Source organism: Anabrus simplex, chromosome 4, assembly GCF_040414725.1.
Source record: "Anabrus simplex isolate iqAnaSimp1 chromosome 4, ASM4041472v1, whole genome shotgun sequence".
Taxonomy (NCBI): domain Eukaryota; kingdom Metazoa; phylum Arthropoda; class Insecta; order Orthoptera; family Tettigoniidae; genus Anabrus; species Anabrus simplex.
The window spans coordinates 108,073,749-108,086,091 of record NC_090268.1 but is presented as its reverse complement, the minus strand read 5'-3'; the positions used below and the strand labels follow the sequence as shown (position 1 = coordinate 108,086,091).

Here is a 12,343-nt window from a genome sequence, read left to right as displayed (position 1 = left end):
CATCCCTTGTGATAGAAATGTGATTTCCAAATCAGGTAAGAGCCCACACCACCGTTGCGTGATTACAGAAAAAAGGTCTTAAATTCGTGAACTTCACAGGATAAGTTATACCTTTTGGAAGCAAGCCATTAACCTCAGGAATGTTCAGTTTTGCTTGCCGGTTAGCAGCGAGATTGCTGAGTAACACAGTGAGCCTATAGCTTGTATTTCATATTCCATTCAAAACTTACAAATGTATTTTTTGTTGAGTGATACAGTGAATTGTAGCGAACATTTGTAGCGTGACACAGTAGCCTATATCTGGATTAGGAACACCGCATCATGAACTTTTGTTATTTCAAGTACGATCACAGTTTCTCTAGTCCTGAAAATGTTATTTGTCATTGATTTCCAACTCGGGTAAGAGCCGTCGTACAGTTGCATGATTACGGGAAAAGGCCTTGAATTCCTGAACTTTACGGGATTAAGTTGCACCTTTGGGGAGCAAGCCGTTAGCCACAGGAATGTTCAGTTTTGCTTGCCGGTTAGCAGCGTGGTTGCTGAATAACACAGTGTCATCACCAGGAGCACGACAAAAGCCAGCTGCGTTTAAGCAGTTCCAAAAGGTTTTCTGCTCCACAGAATCCCAGACAGCCTTAATGAAATGCATGGCATCTAATATGGTGATTTTTCTCTTTGTCTATTCCAGTCCCCATTTTCATACAGTACATCATGTTGCAAGCAGAAACTCCATACATAAAGTGGCCCAATAAATTAATGGATTGTAGTAGTAAGTGATGACAATGCTTGTTGTTTAAAGGGTCTAACATCTAGTTCATTGACCCCTAGAAGTAAGATTGAAATGCATTACTGATATAAAGTTCAGTAGCAAGAGTTGTCAGAAAGATGACAACGATCTTGTAACTGGAGCTGCAAGATAGGATATTAAGTGAGGAAGTGAGGCTGGAGATGATATGAGACAGTTCTTCAAATGGATAAAAATTTTCTTCACTACAGCATGCAACTACATGTTGGACAAATTACCATTTCAAGACTCTGTAGTGGAGCATGCAGAAGTAGTGGATGTTTCATTGAAAGGAACTACTTTGTTGAAGCTTAGTTTACAACGTTAGCTATTAAAAGTGAAATCACAAAATTTAATAATGTTGTTGCATCTTTGGAGGCAGATGTCTTGGAATTAATTTTCGATTTTTTAACATGAACGTGTGCCACTCTGGCTAATCCAGGAGTTTGAAGAATCAGAAAACAGAAAAGTGACAAAACCATTAACAGATTTAAAATTGAATGATAAGAAATCAACTCTGGTCTTAAGAGAGACAAGAACATTAGCAGGTATGCTGGTGAAGGACAGCATTTTGAAAACCATATTTATTCAGAGGCTCCCCGTAAAATTACTGGTACATTGTATATTAGCTATCAGTAAACATGATCTGGACACTATAGCCATTATGGCTGACAAAATGGCAGAATTTTTAGCATCTGGTCTGAATATTTGTGCTCAAACTATGCAGTTGCCCATTATCTAATAAAACCGATCAAAAGTCTGGTCCCAGTAACGATCATATTTCACAACTGGAAGTGCAGATTGCTGAATTAATGTTGGCTATCAGTGAATTAAAAACAGTGTCTTCAAGAAGCAGCTCACTTTTATCATGGGATAGCTCGTATTCTTTATGAAGGAGATCTTGCAACCGGTCAAGCTCAAGGGCAGGTCAGCGTTTTAACCCTAACGGATCACTGCGCTGTATCACTTTAAATATCACCATGGAGCAAAGAAATGCCAGAGACTATGTTCATACCAGCCATCTTCCATCATTAATTCTTGTTGTCAGTCAAACTAGAACGCTCTACACTAGCGGTGGCAGGTAGCCGGAACCATATTTCGCGCTCCCTCTTCTTAAGTGACAGAAACCGTGGCAGATATCTAGTTGACACAGGAGCAGACATATCTATAGCAGGGGTGGTGTGTGGTATTGTTGCAGGGTTGCACAACTCCCAATAATTTTGCACTTCATTAGTTGTCTTTTCTTCTAATGTTTTAGTTGAATAAACCTAAAATATATTCGATAAAATGTTAAAATCAACCATCATCGGTCGCTTGCTGTACTAATGCTTCATAACGGACCAACAAACGCTGCTGGCTTCGAATCGAACTCAGGGGGTTTACTTTCCTACGGCAACTCCCTAGCGGACAGCGCGGCGCAATGTGCCTCAGCAGGGACGAGCCTAAGCCTGCACAGCATCAGGTTGCATGCTCGCCAGTATCGGTCTCAGGGAGTTGCACGAGACTAGCAAGTCCCCTACTGAGAAACAGTTCCAAATGTCCCCTTTAGATTGTGCCACTCTGCGGAGATTACTTCATTCCTACTTTCTCTCCTCTTGCAAAGGTAATTCATTTCGATTTTTTAAATTTATACATTTCATTTATGTTTCACTGACGCAGATAGTTCTCACGGCAATGATGGAATAGAAAAGGGCTAGGAGTTTAAAGGAAGCGACCATGGCTTTAATTAAGGCACAGCCACAGCATTTGCATGGTGTAAAAATGGGAAACTGAACATCTTCAGGGCTTCCAACAGTGGTGTTCGAACCCACTATACCCCGAATGCAAGCTCACAGCTACGCGACCCTAACCGCACGGCCAACTTGCTGGGTAATTTCTTTTCCACGCCATACCAGACCAGACATCTTGCTTCAATGAAAAACAGAACGGCAAATTTTCAATTCAAGTGAGGCAAGAGTAACTGTGCTAGGCTGAATGGCTCAGACGGTTGAGGCGCTGGCCTTCTGACCTCAACGTGGCAGATTCGATCCTGGCTCAGTCTGGTGGTATTTGAAGGTGCTCAAATACGTCAGCCTCGTGTCAGTAGATTTACTGGCATGTAACAGAACTCCGGCAATTCGGCGTCTCCAAAAACCGTAAAAAAAGTCGTTAGACAGAAAGCCAGTAACGTTATTAAGAGTAACTGTAGTTACGGTGTATAATTAGCCTCTTATTTCCTGGGTTGTAATTGCCAGATATATTGCAGTTTTAGTAGGAATGTAGTTCATTACTTAACGATAATAGAGTTTCTTGTTATTTCTGTAAGCTATAAAAATGTGACACTGAAAATGTTGGCGCAACACTCAGCTTCAGATACCACCAGCCGCCACTGATCTATAGTTCTCCCTTTGGCTGGTGATCGCCACAAGAAAGCAGAGTGAAAAATTTATACAGCCAGTGGCACATTTATTAGCATTTATAGAGAGCGCCTATTGAGACTTGACCTGGGTTTACAGCACAATTTTTCGTGGACATTTTTTATTGCAGATGTACAGCCACCCATCCTAAGTGCTGACTATCATTATAATCTTTTAGTAGATCTAAAGAAGAGGTGCCTCATTGACTACAACATCAGCAGTGAGTCCTGGCACACTAGTTAATGTTTCAAGCATAGAGTCAGTTCACCTTATGCCACCAGACCAGAAGCATGCCAACTGTTAAGAAACTAGACCTTATGATCAGGAAGGCTGTGAAGAAAAAGAAAAAAAGCTAGGGATTATCTTTTTATTGTTGATTTTCTCTTTAAGTCCTTTAATATTATGTTCATAATGTGTTAAATGATATAGCTTGAGAAAGAAATGTAGTATTAAAAATTCTGTTTTTTATAAACTTGGTTGATACTACCTCGACATTTATGGTGATCCCAATGTGATTTATTACTTGATTTTATAGGCGTTATTTGTGTTACCTGTGGACGATCAATTATAACAAAGACTAAAAGGTACAAACGGCAAAGGCTGGTAAAAGCAAGGAAACAAGTCCGGTTATCATTTATGAAGACCAGGAGGGAAATATATGTTAATATGTTCTGAAGAAGCTGATAATGAAAAGATATGAATGTTGTTGACCAAACTGGAGAGGTTGTATATGGAACTATTGCAGCTGGATGCAAAGGTATTAGATTTGTTGTTAGATAGAGATAATGGTATATATGATAATGAATACTCCATTGTCGATAGTTATCGTGATAAACTTGACGAAAAACATCAAAAGGTCTCAAATGTTCAAGTTAGAAGTGAGATTATGGAAGCCAATAGGAATTCCATTACAAAAGCACAGACTGAAGCTAATAGAAAGTATGTGAGATTAACAAAATTAGAATCAGCAAAGTTTGGCAGGGAGGTAAAGGACTGGTTACAATTTTGGAAGCAATTCGAAAGAATTCATGACATAAATATTAAAACAGGAGATTTATTCCAGTATCTCATTCAGTGCGCTGTAAGTGGCATTAGGGCTAGAGAAATTGTGAACAGCTTCCCTCCAACAGCTAGCAGTTATCCTAAGGTGGTTAATTCTCTTACAAGCAAATTTGAGAGGGATGAATTGTTGATGAAGTGTTCTCCCCAAGACCTTTTTAGTGGGCACAGTGCCCTATCGTTTTCACAGACCGCCTGGCTAACATAATATTATGTAACCAGCACATATCTAGGTTAATACCTATTTGAGTCATTCGGTGCTCCAAATTAAAATGTAAATACTGCAAAACTGTTCATTTAAATGATAAAAATCTTCATTATTGTCAGCATAATTGCATCAATTACATCGGATTATAAATGTTTAGCTTGACTGTCACGTAGTGTTGTGTGCGAGCGGTGCCTGGATAAGCGTGGAATTGCATGTGAGCACTCGATTGGTGGTCGTGGTCTTAAGCCTCAGTGTTATATGATTACGAAGGTGCAGTAAAACACTAGAAATTCAAAATGCTCTGTTCTGTCTTTTTGGTGATGATAATAACACTAAAATAATTAAATTTTGCAGTTAATGTTTACCTGTATGATATTATTGTCAATGCTCTGAGTGGAATAAATTGAAATGTTATCATTTTAATTTCTTACGTAGCATTCCCCCACCCGAAAACTCATTCCTGCCGTCCGGCTGACAAAACTTTCTGGGGAGAACACTGTTATAGAACACTACACTAGAGAATTTCTTTCACTAGTGCTTTTGAACACTTGTAAGAAAGAAAAAATGAACATATCATTAAATATGCTTGGATTATCTTACCCACTACTATGTCTTTTCCGCTCCTAAGAGATAGAAAGCAGTATGTAATATATCAAAGAAACCCATCCAGAGAATATCCTGTAAATTCAGGAATAGTCCAGGGCTCTAATCTAGGGCCGTGGATGTTCCTGGTGCTAATCAATGACTTACCTGAACGAATAAAATTCTCGGACCCTCTCTTGTATCAATTTAAGATTATCAAAATTTTTATTAGTCAACCTATTCAATACAAATGATATTTGCAAAGTTAGGACTTACATCCTATTAAACTAAGGTCTAAAGGGACATGTTTTGCCCTTTAAAAGGGCATCATCAGCCTTTTTACACTCATACTAAAGGTAAGTTTGTAACATGTAACTCTCTCTTGTATGCCGATGACTTTAAGGTATTCAAATCGATTGTCACCATTAACGACTGCAAACTTCTCCAGGCTGACTTAAGTAATTTACCACAATGGACGACTGAAAATCAACTATATCTAAATGTAGAGAAATGTGTATCCATGTCGTTCACTCAAAATAAAATGTGTATTTCCTTTAACTATAAACTAGGTTATGATGACCTGAAACCAGTAAATGAGGTTAAAGACCTCGGGATATTATTAGACCGAGAGCTCACCTTCACTCCACATATACAGAAGGTAGTTGCTGAGTCATACAGGACATTAGGATTTGTGATGAGGAATGTCAAACCCTTTAAAGTCCTAAAAACCTGTATACACGTCTACAGCTCTCTCGTCAGGCCCAAAGTAGAATACGCAAGCGTTATATTGGAATCCGACAGAATACAGACGAAAAAATCCAAAAGAGATATTTAAAATACTTACATTTTTAGTGGGAAGGCAGGGATGAAATGGCTTCATAGAGTAGTAAAATTAGCATGGAGTGGAGGTACCTTCAGATTGGGCAAAAGCAGTAATTGCACCTATCTATAAGCAAGGGAACAGGAAGGATTGCAACAACTATCGAGGTATCTCATTGATTAGTATACCAGGCAAAGTATTCACTGGCATCTTGGAAGGGAGGGTGCGATCAGTCGTTGAGAGGAAGCTGGATGAAAACTAGTGTGGTTTCAGACCACAGAGAGGCTGTCAGGATCAGATTTTCAGTATGCGCCAGGTAATTGAAAAATGCTACGAGAGGAATAGGCAGTTGTGTTTATGTTTTGTAGATCTCGAGAAAGCATATGACAGGGTACCGAGGGAAAAGATGTTCGCCATACTGGGGGACTATGGAATTAAAGGCAGATTATTAAAAGCAATCAAAGGCATTTATGTTGACAATTGGGCTTCAGTGAGCATTGATGGCAGAATGAGTTCTTGGTTCAGAGTACTTACAGGAGTTAGACAAGGCTGTAATCTTTCACCTTTGCTGTTCGTAGTTTACATGGATCATCTGCTGAAAGGTATAAAATGGCAGGGAGGGATTCAGTTAGGTGGAAATGTAGTAAGCAGTCTGGCCTATGCTGACGATTTGGTCTTAATGGCAGATTGTGCCGAAAGCCTACTAGAACTAGAAAATAGGTGCAATGAGTATGGTATGAAAATTAGCCTCTCGAAGACTAAATTGATGTTAGTAGGTAAGAAATTCAACAGAATTGAATGTCAGATCGGTGATACAAAGCTAGAACAGGTCGATAATTTCAGGTATTTAGGTTGTGTGTTCTCCCAGGATGGTAATATAGTAAGTGAGATTGAATCAAGGTGTCGTAAAGCTAATGCAGTGAGCTCGCAGCTACGATCAACAGTATTCTGTAAGAAGGAAGTGAGCTCCCAGACGAAACTATCTTTACATCGGTCTGTTTTCAGACCAACTTTGCTTTACGGGAGCGAAAGCTGAGTGGACTCAGGATACCTTATTCATAAGTTAGAAGTAACAGACATGAAAGTAGCAAGAATGATTGCTGGGACAAACAGGTGGGAACAATGGCAATAGGGTACTTGGAATGAGGAGATAAAGGCTAATTTAGGAATGAACTCGATGGATGAAGCTGTACGCATAAACTGGCTTCGGTGGTGGGGTCGTGTGAGGCGAATGGAGGAGGATAGGTTACCTAGGAGAATAATGGGCTCTGCTATGGAGGGTAAAAGAAGTAGAGGTAGACCAAGACGATGATGGTTAGACTCGGTTTCTAACGGTTTAAAGATAACAGGGATAAAACTAAATGAGGCCACAACACTAGTTGCAAATCGAGGATTGTGGCGACGTTTAATAAATTCACAGAGGCTTGCAGACTGAATGCTGAAAGGCATAACAGTCTATAATGATAATGTATGTATGTATGTATGTATGTATGTATGTATGTATGTATGTATGTATGTATGTATGTATGTATAGGTACTTTAAGGCAGAAACTGGTTCCAAGAAGGACATTCCAGGAATCATTAATGAACAAGGGGAGTGTGTATGCGAGGATCTTCAAAAGGCAGAAGTATTCAGTCAGCAGTATGTAAAGATTGTTGGTTACAAGGATAATGTCCAGATAGAGGAGGTGACTAATACTAAAGAAGTATTAAAATTTACCTATGACAGCAATGACATTTACAGTAAGATACAAAAGTTGAAAACTAGAAAAGCAGCTGGAATTGAAAAGATTTCTGGGGATATACTAAGGACAATGGGTTGGGATATAGTACCATATCTGAAGTACTTGTTTGATTATTGTTTGCATGAAGGAACTTTACCAAATGAATGGAGAGTTGCTATAGTAGTCCCTGTATATAAAGGAAAGTGTGATAGATGTAAAGCTGAAAATTACAGGCCAGTTAGTTTGACATGCATTGTATGTAAGCTTTGGGAAAGCATTCTTTCTGATTATATTAGACATGTTTGCAAAATTAATAACTGGTTTGATAGAAGGCAGTTTGGGTTTAGGAAAGGTTATTCCACTGAAGCCCAACTTGTAGGATTCCAGCAAGATATAGCAGACATCCTGGATTCAGGAGGTCAGTTGGTCTGTATCGCGATTGACCTGTCTAAGGCATTTGATAGGGTAGATCATGGGAGACTACTGGCAAAAATGAGTGCAATTGGACTTGACAAAAGAGTGACTGAATGGGTGGCTCTGTTTCTAGAAAATAGAACTCGGAGAATTAGAGTAGGTGAAGCTTTATCTGTCCCTGTAAAAATTAAGAGGGGAATTCCTCAAGGCAGTATTATTGGACATTTATGTTTTCTTATATATATATCAATGATATGTGTAAAGGGGCTTTTCGCAGATGATGTTATTCTGTACAGAGTAATAAATAAGTTACAAGATTGTGAACAACTGCAAAATGACCTTGATAATGTTGTGAGATGGACAGTAAGCAATGGTATGATGATAAACGGGGATAAAAGTCAGGTTGTGAGTTTCACAAATAGGAAAAGTCCTCTCAGTTTTAATTACTGCATTGATGGGTGAAAGTTCCCTTTTGGGATCATTGTAAATACCTAGGTTTTAATATAAGGAAAGATCTTCATTGGGGTAATCACATAAATATGATTGTAAATAAAGGGTACAGATCTCTGCACATGGTTATGAGAGTATTTAGGGGTTGTAGTAAGGATGTAAAGGAGAGAGCATATTTGTCTCTGGTGAGACCCCAACTAGAGTATGGTTCAAGTATATGGGACCCTCACCAGGATTACTTAATTCAGGAACTGGAAAAGATCCAAGGAAAAGCAACTCGATTAGTTCTGGGCGATTTCCAACAAAAGAGTAGCGTTACAAAAATGTTGCAAAGTTTGGGCTGGGAAGACTTGGGAGAAAGGAGATGAGCTGCTCGACTAAGTGGTATGTTCCGAGCTGTCAGTGGAGAGATGGCGTGGGACAACATCCGTAGACAAATAAATTTGGATGGTGTCTTTAAAAGTAGGAAAGATCACAATATGAAGATAAAGTTGGAATTCAAGAGGACAAATTGGGGCAAATATTCGTTTATAGGAAGGGGAGTTAGGGATTGGAATAACTTACCAAGGGAGATGTTTGATAAATTTCCAGTTTCTTTGCAATCATTTAAGAAAAGGCTAGGAAAACAACAGATAGGGAATCTGCCACCTGGGCGACTGCCCTAAATGCAGATCAGTAGTGATTGATTGATTGATTGATTAATTGATAAGCATGGAAAAGGAGAACAAGATGTTGTGTTTGCCACTTGGAATGTCCGGAGTCTGCTCAGACCAGGAGCTTTCACTAATCTGAAGGAAGTCCTCAAATGCTACAATATTTCAGTGGCCGCCTTGCAGGAAATTCAATGGCAGGGCGCTGACATCATTTATTCATGAGATTATACCATCTTCTGCAGTGGAGAAGTGAGGAGCCAGCCTGGCATGGCATTCGTAGTTACCAGGAGACTTAAGCCCATGAACGATAGGTTATGCTTGTTGAGACTGATGTTTTCCTTGTTCAGTGTTACAGTGTTCTGCATGCACACACCGACTGAAGATGCCTCTGAAGAAGGAAAGAACGCCTTCTATGCTCTCCTGGACCGAGAGTACTCTGCTGCTCCACATCATGACATCAAGATCATACTTGGTGACATGAACGCTAAGGTGGCGAGGGAGGAGGTGTTCAGACCAGTGATTGGACAAGAGAGCGCACACCCAGCGAGCAATGACAGCGGCCTCAGACTAGTGGACTATGCCATCGACCATCAGATGAACATTAGCAGCACTTACTTTCCACAGAAGAGGATCCATACGGTAACATGGATGTCCCCTGACAGCAAGACACAGAACCAAATTGAGCACGTCCTCATTGACCGGAGGCATGAATTGGATGTTATGGATGTGAGGACGAGGAGAGGTGCAGACATTGACTCGGATCACTATTTGGTTGTCATGAAGTACAGACAGCGCATAGCCAACATCACAAAAGCGCACGTCCAGAAGGCGAGGAGGTTCGATGTCGGAGCCTTGAAGAACAACAGAATCTGTAGGGTTCCAAGAAACAAGCGTACGATCCGTGTGGTTCAATGCAGAATGCGAAGAGGCCATCCAAAAGAGGACCGAAGCAAGGGTCAAGACCTTACAAAGATTGACAAGGTCAACAGAATAAGACTACCATATGGCAAGGGTGGAGGAAGAAAAGTCAGCAAGAGAAAAAGCAGCTTGAGGCCATCGAGGAGATGTAGGCCTACAATAAGGAGGTTCATGCCGTGTTCCAAGGAACAGGGGAAATCTAGAATGGGTTTGAGCCCAGAACCTCATACTGCAAGGACAAGAAGGGTCTTTTGGTTGGAGAAGAGGAGAAGGTCTTGTTACGATGGACGGAGCACTTCGAAGAGCTCCTGAACACTCAGGAGGCAGAAGCAAGGGTGCCTGATCAGGTGACAGCTGACCACCCACCTGCTGACAACGAGCATGAGCCAGTCCCCGAAGTGACGAGGAATGAGGTGAAGGAGGCGATTGACCTGATATGTAATAAAAGAGTGCCAGGTGAGGATGGCCTACCAACAGAGCTGTTCAAGTATGGGGGAGAAGAGCTTGTAGATAGCATGCATGCCCTGATCTGATCTGTATGGGAGAGCGAGGAGATGCCAAGGGACTGGAGTTTGACCCTTATCTGTCCCATGTACAAGAAGGGTGACAAGACAGTGTGCGGCAACTACCGAGGAATCTCACTACTTAGTGGGGCCTACAAGATCTTTTCGAAGGTGCTGGCTAGGAGACTCGAACCCTTTGGAGAGAGGCAGCTGGGAGACTGTCAGTGTGGGTACCGGTGCAACAGATCAATAACAGACCACATACTAACCCTGTGACTCATCCTTGAAAAGTGTTATGAGTACAACGTCAACATTCACCATTTCTACGTTGACTACAAGGAGGCTTATGACAGTGTGGACAGGTTATGGCTGCGACAGGTGTTGGAAGAGATGCAGGTGCTGACGAAGATCACCAACCTTGTCCTGATGCCTCTGAGAAGTACGAGAGTCAAAGTGAAGATCCAGGACCAGCTCTCCAGGGAGTTTGAAGTGCAGAGAGGGTTGAGGCAAGGCAACTCATTGTCAACCACTCTGTTTAACCTCTGTCTGGGCAGTGTTATGCGTTGAATACCACAGACCAAAAAGGGTACCATTTGCAGCGGAACCCTCCAGTACCTGGCCTTCGCAGACAATCTTGTCCTACTTGGGAGAAGTTTGAACTACCTGACAGAAGCTCTGCAGCACATGAGCAAGGGATCACAACATCTGGGCTTACAGATCAACAAGTACAAAACCAAGTATATGGTGAACACCCGAGACAAAAGAAGATTTCAAGGCGTGAGAGGCCTGGAATTTGCAGGTAACACCTATGAGAGAGTGACACAGTTTAAGTACCTGCGAGCCCTCATGACTGAGGACAAGGTCACCGAGGAGATAAAGGCTAGGGTGGCAGCTGGGAACAGGTATTACTTCGCCTTCCAGAAGTTCCTGAAGACTGCAATACTGTCCAGAAGATTAAAACTCACCTTGTACCGGGTTTTAATCCATCCATTTGTGCTGTATGTGTGCGAGACGTGGATCCTAAACCAGCATGACAAGAATTTTCTACGGGTGTGGGAGAGAAAGATCTTGAGGAAGATCTTTGGCGCTGTTCACGATGAAGGAGAGTGGCGCATCAGGACCAGTGAAAAAGTGTCTATACCCTGTATGGTGAGCTCGAGATAGTCACAGAGGCCAAAAAGAGGAGACTTCAGTATCTCGGGCACATTGTAAGGTTGGACCAGGACTGAGCAATGAAGATGATCCTTGACCAACATCCTGGCGGCCACCGAAGACCGGGGAGACCAAGGACAAGATGGCTGGACAACATCTTGAGAGATTTGGAGTTGATATAGATGTTGATTTGGAGTTGTTAGGGATCCAAGGCTGGAGAAGGAGAGCGCTGCACCGAAAGGAGTGGGTGAAACCTATTGGAGAGGCCAGGGCCCTTCATGGGCTGTAGCGTTTCTATTGATCAATTTTAAATTAGAGAGAGAGAAAAAAAGGAAAGAAATAAATTTCAAAATTTGTGGAGTTAAATTATGCTCTAGTTAATTCCCATGAAAGTAGCAAGAATGATTGCTGGTACAAACAGGTGGGAACAATGGCAGGAGGGCACTCGGAATGAGGAGATAAAGGCTAATTTAGGAATGAACTCGATGGATGAAGCTGTACGCATAAACCGGTTTCGGTGGTGGGGTCATGTGAGGCGAATGGAGGAGGATAGGTTACCTAGGAGAATAATGGACTCTGTTATGGAGGGTAAGAGAAGTAGAGGTAGACCAAGACGACGATGGTTAGACTCTGTTTCTAACGATTTAAAGATAGGAGGTATAGAACTAAATGAGGCCACA

General features: G+C 41.4%; 1 long non-coding RNA gene across 2 annotated transcripts in view; it reads left to right on the top strand.

Moving 5' to 3' along the window:
• The window catches only part of LOC136872455 (uncharacterized), a 51,510-nt gene that overhangs the window by 16,747 nt on the left and 22,420 nt on the right, over positions 1-12,343 (top strand). The window lies entirely within an intron of this gene.